The sequence below is a fragment of the Oryzias latipes genome, chromosome 3, assembly GCF_053564925.1.
Source record: "Oryzias latipes strain Hd-rR chromosome 3, Olatipes_Hd-rR_3.1".
In the NCBI taxonomy this organism is placed as follows: Eukaryota; Metazoa; Chordata; class Actinopteri; order Beloniformes; family Adrianichthyidae; genus Oryzias; species Oryzias latipes.
This window is the reverse complement of record NC_136239.1, coordinates 21,667,608-21,679,339: the sequence shown is the minus strand read 5'-3', so window position 1 is coordinate 21,679,339 and position 11,732 is coordinate 21,667,608. Positions and strand designations below refer to the sequence as shown.

The 11,732-nt window shown below is 41.2% G+C and overlaps 1 long non-coding RNA gene across 1 annotated transcript; it reads right to left on the bottom strand.

Annotated features, from left to right (window-relative positions):
- Positions 1-4,962: 4,962 nt before the first annotated feature.
- On the bottom strand, positions 4,963-5,750 carry LOC110017486 (uncharacterized). The gene is made up of 3 exons (XR_002292901.3): positions 5,650-5,750; positions 5,459-5,562; positions 4,963-5,094 (listed from the first exon to the last, which is right to left on the bottom strand). It is a non-coding gene; the product is annotated as an uncharacterized LOC110017486 (long non-coding RNA).
- Between the last annotated feature and the right edge of the window lie 5,982 nt (positions 5,751-11,732).

Genomic DNA, 11,732 nt, shown 5'->3' with positions numbered 1-11,732 from the left:
GGGACTGATGAAGACTACAAATGTTCCATGATGCTGCTTTAACAGACGTGCCTGTAAATTTGTAATAAAGGGTGTCTGACACCAGAGACCTCTTAAGCAGGCTTTTTTCCTCATAATGTAGCTGTAAATTTTAAATGATTGTGGTGTCATATTACCAAACTAATCAGGGACATAGACCATCAAAATGGCTGTGACACTAAACAAACAAACACAAATTTTGTGCGGGAAATAACTTTTTTGTTCACAATTGGCACAATTCTGTTCATGTAGTAAATGATCACCTACCCATTTTTTTTGGGCTGAACATTTGTCTGTGAGCTACATACCATCCAAGGCACAATAAAAATGTGAATGGTATTAGAGGGAAGGAACGGCAATAAATAAAAACAAATGAGGAGGTTACCGTGCTCAAGAATGATAAATGGCATAAATACTGAGGCTGAGTGCAGCTCATAACTAAGCAGACAGCAAGGGCAGACGAGATGGGGGAAAAAAAGTGAGACGCAATTTTGATGACTGCCTAGCAATATATTTGGAAATGCATCCTCAATTTCATGAAGATAAATATAGAAATGTGTAAATGGCATCACACGTAGACATGTTGCGCATTTTAATTGTCCCAGTGTCTGAAGTAACTCAAAGTGAATATGTGATTTGTCAATTGATTCTTACTCTCCCAGGCTATGAATAAAATGCTTTAATTATTCATGTTCTGACGTCAGTTGTTCGCTTGAATGTTGTATGTGGTGCAGACCTCTTTCTCCGGGCAAAGCTACACCCCCCCCCCACCCCAACCAACCCAGCTCTCAAACCAACAGCCCCTCCTCCACCTCTGCCACCATGCCTGCCCCCCTCCCACCCCCCAGCTCATGTGTCTGCCTGGCATGAATGAGCCTCCAGACACATTATTGGCACTTTGCAGACAGGCGCCAAGCGAAACAAAAATTGAGGTTGCATCTCGGTATTTGCCGCCCCTTTCTTGGAACGTTTGCGCTCCGTGTGCACCAGATGCTGGCGTGTCGTCTTGCTAGTAATCTGCAACTCAGAGCAGCAGCAGCTGCTGCAGAGCAACTGGTTCTGCAGGGAAAGTGGATGAACATTTTGTATAAGTGTAGAATACTTGTTATTTAGCGTTTGTTTTTTGTTGAAGCTGTGAGAGGATCCAGATTCTTATTTATTTCCTGATGTTTTTCCCTCTCTTTTTTGTAAGATTGAAGAATATCCCTTTTTAAGTTTGCCAAATTTGACCAAATTTTCTAAGATACTCCTCAACATTTTTTCAAAGACTTTTTGCAAAAGTAAACAAATAAAAACTCTTGGATGAAACACAAAAACACCTTTTTGTGGCATGTCTATACAGTACTGTTAATAGCATTTTGAGTGGTGTGAGCCTCTCGAATCCACTTCAGCTTTTTTCCTGAGTGGTCTGACTCTTCTTTGAAACCAGAGTGCAAGCTTTGCTCAAACATGTCTGAACAACAGAAAATGCTTCACGATGTAAAATTGAGGGAAAATAAGGACGGTAAAGATGTGTGAACACGGGATATAATAGAGTTTTGTCACTTGCTAGTTATCTTTGACACTTTGATCCGTGCATTGAAGCGCAGAAAAACAACTTTTCTGCCTAAGAATACATTTAAAAAAGCGTCACTTCTTTTTTCTTGTTGTCTTTTTACTTTTGAAAACAAAAAGACAAAGAGCAAAAAACATCCATGCAGGGTTTTTTTCTTACGCCTTTTTAAACTAATGTCACATTAAGGCAAAGTTTAGACGGCTTCTCCTCAGTTCCTGCCTTTTCTGTGTCTAACTTGTCTCTGGGTGGGTTTCTTCCTGAACAGAGATCAGTATTCCACTGATGATTGACAACCAGCTGGTCAATGAAAAGGAAATATTGTGAATACAGAAAATTGGACTAAAAACATTTGTCTAACTAAGAAAACTCAAGATTTCTCTAACAATTTAGCTCACATTTTTATTTTTTTTTGGCAAAAATAAATCAATGTTTGTACACAAAACATATTTCTTTCTGGAGTATTCCATTCAGTGTAAAGGGCCATGATTAATTACAGAACTGTTTTAACTTTATTGTCAAAAACATTAATTCATTGAAAGCTGGAAAAAAGTTGTGGTTTTAAACATTTTTTTTGGAAACAACAAAGATTTTAATGCTGCTTCTCAGTGTCAGTCAATGTTCTAGAGTAATGCTGCACAGTGCTTTTGCATTCATGAGCCCTTGTTAGGATAAATCCTAGGTGATGATGCATCAGCTTTCTTAAACTGAACAAGGTTAAGGTTTTTAAGAAGTTACAGGATGTCGTTCCGTGCTTTCGGTCTAACAAGCGGCGCAGAGCAAAGGTGTGACTCACTGTGCTTCCTCCACTAAGCTGTGCTGCTGAAGGAACAGTCAGTCAAAGCTATCATCTCCATACATTGTCAAAATACTAAAAAAAACACTGCATCCATCACTTGATAATAAATCATCTTCTGGGTACTGTCTTGTATCTCATCTTGTTTATTTTTGTGTGTTTTTTTTTAGTATCCTCCTCTTTCTTTGACTATTTATAATTGGAAAGCAAGCTTTTGCCTTTATTAGAAATAAAACATCTCATGCTTGGTAAGCACCCACGACAAAGTGTGGAGAGAGACAAAACAGGCAGGCATAGCTGGGACTGGCGTATGCCATGGATGTGAAGAGATCCTCTTGAGGAGGCGGAGGGATGGAGGGAGGCAGAGGCACATTGAAGCAGATGCAGAGAAATGTGAGAGGGTGTCAGTGAGACGGGTGATGACGCGCTTATGGCTGCGGAGAGCTGGCGAGGCCGCGGCCCTGGCTCTGACTCACCTCATCCCCACGGGGCCTCCTGGTTGACGTCACTCGGTGTGCGCTGTGGCATTTCTCTGCTTCAACTTCTTTGTGTGCAGCAGCCACACTTGAGCTTTTTTTTTCACATCTGAGAGACTGTGAAAAGACAAATTTATCGATGTGTACACTGTGTACATCTATCTATCTATCTATTTATCCCCCTCCGGCAGAGGTTTGTCTGTTATCTAGCTGTGTCAAGAAAAGGAACACTATGTGCCCTATCAATGCTATTGAATAGTGAATGCAGAGGAAGAAAAATAAAGACATGAACAACAAAAAACACAAATGGGAGACGTCCTTGCAGCTGTGCGGAAAATGACCCGTTGTGGGTTAAATCCCTTATTAGCCCACCTCCAGACTCAAGGGAGGGGCTTGTTCACTGAGAGATGATGGATGAAGTTTGTTATTTATAATATGGTGACCTGTCCTTGCCCTCTATCTCACCTGCTTAGAACTTCACATTGAAATCCTCTGAAGTGAAACAACAGTGAGCAGCTGCACAAAAACCAGAATATAAGGTATATAATCTTTATCGAATCTTCATGTGCAACGATACTGAGTTAGACACTTTCATGACCACTTAGCAGCAAGTTGTGTAGGATCCATTCATAAAATTTAGGTTTTTTAACATGATGTTTTAAAATAACTGTATTAAGGATTTGAATAAAACACAAAAGAGATAAATCACTTCCAGCTCATTTTCCTGTCCTCACAGATATTTATATTTGAGGTTTGTGATTACAAATCTCTGTCATAAAATGTTCTGCAGTATTTTGCAGCCAGTAGATGATAGATTCACCCGGCAACATAAAGCAAGACAGGAAAACGTGTCATGCATGATTTGCCCGAACTACTTTGTGCCACTTTGGGTTAATCTCTCTTGTGGGGAAGGGGCGGGACTTGATGTGTGCGAGTAGAAATGGGGGTGAGGGACATGATCTTATATTTAAAACAGGACCACACCCCTGCATCTGCGTGCCTGGCTAAAATTAGTAAACAGTCAAATAGGATATTAATTCTCGGGTAATATTTTATGTTTTTATCAAAGATGATTTTAGTGCTGCTTTGGAGAAAACATGAAGCACAAAAGTACCCACTTCTTAACATTTTAATAAATTGGAGCACCTTTGTTTATTGGTGATATAAATGGCATTTTGTTTCACTTTTAATTGGTTTGCCATAAACAAACCTTGAAACTAAATAAAAATACAACAGTATTTGAAAGAAAAACAAAACACTAACCAGTAAGTAAAACAAGAAAAAAATAAAAACAAAGCAAATCTTCAATTCTTAAATTTCTTGTTTCTAAGAAAAAAAACACAAATTTACCATAAACCCCAGTTTGACTAAACCTAAAACTTTAGCTTGCCTTAAAAAAAATCTATATTTATATATACATACACACACACACACACACACATATATATATACAGTATATACACATATATGTATGGAAATCCACTAGCATGGTCGTCACGGTCTTTGCCCTTGTTTCAAGCCTGTACCTAAAATCTTGCTCTTACCTGTCTCCAGGAATCCATTGCCACGAATGGTTGCCTGAGTCTGTTGTTTTTTCGGAACACAGCCTACTCATTACCTCCAGTCAAGCCACGAGCCTCTGCCGAGCCTGCAGTTCACCACGAGCCACGGACGAAGCCACCAGTGACGTCACGAGCCGTCACGAGCCGACGAAAATCCTCAATCTTCGTCGTGGGTCCTCCTTGGATTCTGCTAACTAACTCGCCTCTGAACCAAGATCTGAATATTAAACCCTTTTAAACCACTTCAGAACTCACCTGCGTCTCCTTCCGGGTTCCAGCGTCTGGGTCTATTTAGTTCTGCTAGTCATGACACATCTTGCTTTTTATTTTAAAGAATTTGACATTCTTGAAAAATTCATCTCATATTTTCTAGTATCTCTATAATTTTTCCTGCTTAAGAAAAGGCTGTCATTTGCACATATTTACGTGGCTAAATGTTGTTGTTGGTTCCGCATATTAACCTAACTCCTAACTGTAACCCTAACCCTTCCTGTATGTGTGGCCAAAAAAAAATTCAGAACTGGCCACGCGGATTTAGATAATTACTTGTGAATGGTAACTCTAAAAAAAATCTACAATTTTTAAAACAGCAAAAATTTCAAAGAACACACACAGTGCTATATTTCCTTTACCAATTACAAACCCCAGGTGACACAGATGACTCTGTTGACTGCTGACATCAAGGTCCTCCTAAACAGAAACAGCCATTCAGCAATGGAGATAAAGAGGTTCTGTTTTTGTGAAGAGCTGAGAAAGGCACAAATGAAATACAGGGGTGATTATTAACACAATACTTTAAGGGAAGTGTGAAACGGGATTAGATCCGTCTCTGGCTACAACTACAAGAATCACCATGCTTTGGAGATGTATCAGGATGAAGCCGTTGACCAAGTTTTCCACATGTCTAATATTGCGGTCCAGTCCGTGTCATCTGCTGTCCACTAGCACATCTCATCAACTGCATTCCCACCTCATTCGGGACTGTAGCATTGATCCATGGTGAATACTCTTTCAGGTCTGTCTAAAACCTTCAAACCCACAATGCATACTACACCTGGTCATCTTGTTGGCCTCCTCCATGCAGCAGTGGTTGTCATCAGCTGCTGCTGAGGACTTCATGATGAATGTGTCTCCACTGTCTTTCACATGAGAGAAAATCTGGACAGGAATTGGGAGATCTCATCCAACTGAAGCAGAAGGTTCTAATGGTGTCTCCTACACTTACTGAAGGAATGTGCAGCCCACCTGTCAAAGCCCCTCTAGATGCTGTTCTGATAGGATCCTTGTGTCGTGGAAGACATCCTATCTTGTTCCAGTGCCCAAGGCAGCAAAACTTGCACAGCAGACAGGGGGCATAAACACTGCAGCTTTCATCTCACATCATGAAACTCTGGAACAGATGACTCTCCAACATCTAAAGCTTCAGGTCATCAAAGACCAGGGCCTTTTTCAGTTCGAGCACTGGGAGAATTTAGGATTGTGTACTGCTATCTGGGTGGTACATTTTTGATGATTTTTCAAGGATATTTGACAAAATGAGTCCCTCCATTCTAAAGATAAACTATTCAGGACGGTAGTGGCCCCTCTTTAACCCACTGGATTGGGACTACATAACATCAAGAACACAGGCCACCAGAATTAGGGATGGTGTTTTAGCAAGGGGCCATTTTGTCAGAATGTCTCCAGTCTGAAAAAAGGAAAAGACATAAAGACATTTTACTGGTGCACTTCTACAAGTACACTGACCAAAAATATAAATGCAACACTTTTGTTATTGCTCCCATTTTTTATGGTATGAACTCAAGGATGTGAAACATTTTCCACAAACACAAAATAACCAGTTCTCTGAAATATTGTTCACAAATCTGTCTAAATCTGTGATAGTGAGCACTCCTCCTTTTCCAAGACAATCCATCCCACCTCACAGGTGTGCCATATGTGCCTTAGACTGGCCACAAGAAAAGGCCACTCTGAAATCTTCAGTTTTGTTTTATTGAGGGGGTCAGGGGACTCAGACAACCAGTCAGTATCTGGTGTGACCACCATTTGCCTCATGAAGTGCGACACATCTCCTTCGCATAGAGTTGATCAGGTTGTCTATTGTGGCCTGTGGAATGTTGGTCCACTCTTCTTCAATGGCTGTGCGAAGTTGCTGGATATTGGCAGGAACTGGAACACGCTGTCGGATACGCCGATCCAGAGTATCCCAAACATCCTCAATGGGTGACATGTCCGGTGAGTATGCTGGCCATGCAAGAACTGAGATGTTTTCAGCTTCCAAGAATTATGTACAGATCCTTGCAACATGGGGCCGTGCATTATCATGCTGCAACATGAGGTGATGTTGTTGGATGTACGGCGCAACAATGGGCCCCAGGATCTCGTCACGGTATCTCTGTGCATTCAAAATGCCATCAATGAAATGCACCTGTGTTTGTCGCCCATAACATATGCCTGCCCATACCATAACCCCACCACCACCATGGGCTACTCGATCCACAACATTGACATCAGAAAACCGCTCACCCACACGACGCCACACACGCTGTCTGCCATCTGCCCTGAACAGTGTAAACGTGAAGAGAACACCTCTCCAACGTGCCAGACGCCATTGCATGTGAGCATTTGCCCACTCAAGTCGGTTACGACGACGAACTGGAGTGAGGTCGAGTCCTCGATGAGGACGACGAGCATGCAGATGAGCTTCCCTGAGACGGTTTCTGACAGTTTGTGCAGAAATTCTGTGGTTATGCAAACCGATCGTTTCAGCAGCTGTCCGAGTGGCTGGTCTCAGACAATCTTGGAGGTGGACATGCTGGATGTGGAGGTCTTGGGCTGGTGTGGTTACACGTGGTCTGCGGTTGTGAAGCCGGTTGGATGTGCTGCCAAATTCTCGGAAACGCCTTTGGAGACGGCTTATGGTGGAGAAATGGACATTCAATTCAATATCAGCATGCCAATTGCACGCTTCCTCAAAACTTGCGTCATCTGTGGCATTGTGGTGTGTGATACAACTGAAGATTACAGAGTGGCCTTTTCTTGTGGTCAGTATAAGGCACACCTGTGCAATAATCATGCTATCAGCATCTTGATATGGCACATCTGTGAGGTGGGATGGATTGTCTTGGCAAAGGAGAAGTGCTCACTATCACAGATTTAGACAGATTTGTGAACAATATTTCAGAGAACTGGTTATTTGTGTATGTGGAAAATGTTTCACATCTTTGAGTTCATACCATAAAAAATGGGAGCAATAACAAAAGTGTTGCGTTTATATTTTTGGTCAGTGTACTTTGAACGAGAAGCTGGAATAGTCCCTCAACACAGAGATGCTCCAAAGGAAAGGGCGGAACCGTCTTTTCTCCCCGAGGAGACTGGTATCTTTGATGTCAGCAGCAACGTGTTCCACATGTTTTACCAGACTCCTCGGTAAAGCTTTCTAGACTATCCTGGTGAGCACATTATGTTTCCTGCAGTCTGCTGGGACAGCACCCTAAAGGAGAACGGCTGGAACAGACTGGACAAACTGACGAACAGAGCCAGTTTTGTACTTATGAGAGAATTGAGCTCCTGTAACCCTTGTGCTATCCTAGCAAAGAAGGGCAAAGAAGCAGTCGATGCAATAGATTCCTCTGAGGTATAAAGGTTAAGGACTGCATGCATTTTATGAAATAAAAAGTGGTTTAAATTGTTTCATCAACAGGCTAAGCATCAACCAAGGAAAACAGAATTTTGGTTGGTTCCATTGCTGTTTGGATTAAAATTTGTATGAGTGACAATGAAAAGCTTGTGTTTTAACAGTTTCCTTTAGCTAACGCAGCTTGCACTGGCAACCACAAAAGAAGAAGTTATCCATTGAAGGCGTGAGCAAGGGAGTCCGGTGTTATTGAGTAATTTACACTTGAACAAACCATCATTTCAACCCCACGGCGACTTTTCAGAATGCAACTTCTGTTTCACTGTTGTCGTGGAGAATAGAGCCTCTCTAAGAGTCAAATGGATGACTGCTGGGAATATTGCTGGCTTGTACTCAGACAAGCAATTTTACCCACTGTGGGATAATGGCAGCAAGTGGGGGGTTGCAAAGATTTAGCCTTGCACTCGGAGGTTGGTGATTTTTATTCTGTAGCCACCAGCCAATGTGCAGCCTTATTAAAGTTGAACGCAGACAGATCCTGAATTTTTTACGCTGAGGCCTGCAACCTGATCCTAGCATGAAACTGCCCAGGCCTTTTACCCCTCTGGCAGATTCTTATGGCCAGATGTTTTCCAATTACACAAAAAAAGGTCACTGCTGAACTATTAAAAGGCAACAATTTTACCAGTTAGGTAGTCAGCACTGTTTTATGTACCTTACTGGTTATTTAGTGCAATTAAACCTTTCCTAGCAAATCAGTGATACACAAAATGTCCAATGATTGGTCATTGAGATGTCTGTCAATCTTAATTTTTAACTAGTGAGAGAAAAAAACTGTTTTGGTTAACTGATGTTGCTCAAAATGCTTTCAAATTACTGATTGGTGCATTTCATTGGTTCATTCTCAATAATCCACCTTTGATTAGGTGCCAGACATATACCCAACTAAGAGCTTCATGTTTGTTTTAGTCTTGGTTAACAGAATGTAGCAAGATGAATAAAGTCCTAGCTGCACCTGACATGGGTAAAATAATAAATATCTCGTTCCCACAAATTAATATCTTGTTGCCACAAATTAATATGTCGTTCCTGCAAAATAATATCTTGTTCCCACGCATTAATTAATTTGTGCGAACAAAATGATTATTCATGTTATAAGTCATTCATAAACACGAATGTGAGCAATATTTGGATTTAAAACCGATACCTTCAGATTTCTGTCTGTGTGTGTCTCATTACACTGCATGGAAGACACGGAAGATATTTAGAGATCCAATTTATTTATTTTAAAAAGCACAAAAGCATCGGTAATCAGGTCCCCATGTCTGCATTCATTCTCATACGCACTCCATCCTACTGCAGAAGCCGCTTTCTGTCGCTACCTCCATGTCTCTGTGACCCACATTCGTTCAAGAGGGGAAAAATAAAAACAAGAATGATCGATTTCTTATTGTCTCAATTAAAATAAGAAAAATATCATAAGATATAGGATGCCCAAGCTTGCTGCTTCGCCTACCGGACATAGCTACTACGAGCTCCGGCCCGCCGCGGAGCTCTTTTGCTTGTCATGCCGGCATTTAGGCAGCTGGCTGGCCGGTAGACAGACAGCCAGCTGATATTGTAGTTTAGGGTAGGATAGGAATAATAATATTCAGGACTTTATGAACATACTCGTTAGCAGTCACTTTACATCCGAAGGCTGGTGGGCTACATGCTACGTAGCCTATTATTTATCCTGTTGTATTTGAATGCACCACAGTTACAGGGACACGGTGATTGGTCGAGATGTATTGGGATGAAATTAGACACACAGACAGAAATGTGAAGGTATCTGCTATAAATCCAAATATTGCTCACATCAGTGTTTATGAATGACTTATGACTTGAATAATTATTTTGTTCACACAAATTATTTAATGCGTGGGAACGGAATAGTATTTCGTTCACACAACTTAATTATTACGTAGGAACTAGATATTAATTTGTGGGAACAAGATGTTTATTATTTTACCCATGTCAGGTCACGGGCTCCATGATTTTCAAATGGTTGGCACTTTCATAAATTAATTGGGACGACATCCATATGTCATTACTAAAGTTCAAACTTCAACTTGGTTCTAACTTTCAACGCATTCAATTGATGCGTGTTTTGTTGTCATGTTGGCTACCTTGCATAAAGCAGAAAGTTAAGCTTTTATGTCAATGTATTCCAATTTTTAGTCCTATGTGTTACAGCCTACAAAATTTCGAAAATTATACTTGCCTGGCACACTTCTACGCACAACAACATTGCACAGCAACGTTGCACAGCAACGTTGAACAGCAACATTCCTGATTCCTCTTATTCTGCCATCAATGCCCAATATGGTATGAACAAGAAATGGGTGTATTTTGCACCACCAGAGGGAACTTAAGTTTATGAGATTCAAGAGATATGGTTCCAGCATATAAAAATAATTTTTATTACAAAGTATACTTGAAAAAATGCTGATTAAAGGCATTAAAACAGAGACACCCACAGGGATTGAAAATGAAGACCTAATCAGGCCAAGGCTCTCTGAAGGGGGCTGGTAAGGCAGGGTTCCTGGAAGCCATCAAAACAAACCAAAACGCTACAAAAGATAATCCCACCTTCGCTTGTGAAGGATAGGAAAGCCAACTCCAGGAGAAACACAGTACAAAAGGAAGAGAGAACCTCTGCCATGACCACAGTGGGCTTTTTCATTGCACCTTTTAATTTTTATGTCTCAAATATAAAATAAAACCACTAACTCGTTTCTTTAACCTGGAAGTCAAAGAATTGTTCTATAATCCAGTTCAAGGGTGTTTATTTACACATTCAGACTTCACTTGCAAGGATCCAGGATAATCTCAGGTAAAATTAGAAAACTGGCGTGCAAATAAAAATCCAGATTCCCATTTAAAAGGTTTCCAAAGCTATGTGTGGGGGTGTGTCTATGTGATGATTGAATCTTGAATCTGCTTTCACTGCAGTGATTGGTGGATCCCTTAGGGATGAACTTGTGTCATCCATGGCTTCTGTTATCAACCAACCAATTTTTTGATGGTTTTTACGGCTTCATTGTTAATATTTTACTGACAGATTCGTCCAACTGCGAGAAACCCAGTTAAAAACAGAGACGGAATATACCGTAATTTCCGGACTACAAGCCGCTACTTTTTTCATGCGCTCACAGCCCTGCGGCTTATTCTGTGACGCGGCTAATTTATGGATTTGATTGGCGGCCGCCATGTACGTACTTTCGGGCACGGTGAATGGTTTTGTATGCGCCATCCACCACCAAGCACAAGTCATTTTTTTAACACACCTCTGAGCAGCCAAACAGCATGGAGGTCACTTCAGGTCTTAGACACTTCAGTCATGGTTCAACAAAAAGAAACACGCATGCCCGGCCGCATCCCAGAATCCTTTGGTGCCATTAGACCCAACGTGCACTTGATCGCCGCTACAATATGATAAAGCTTTCAAGTTAAAAGCAATCGTTAAAAGCAGCGTGAAAAAATCCCCCATCAGTAAATGGAAATGCCGGTCAGCTGCGTGACGGAGAGAACAGCGCATGCTCAGAAGTGTATTTACCTCTGAGTCATAGTAACTCGGCTGGCTGCACGTAAATATGTGTGAATAACATCAGCCTTTATTTTGTCGGGACACGACTGGAAACACAAATCC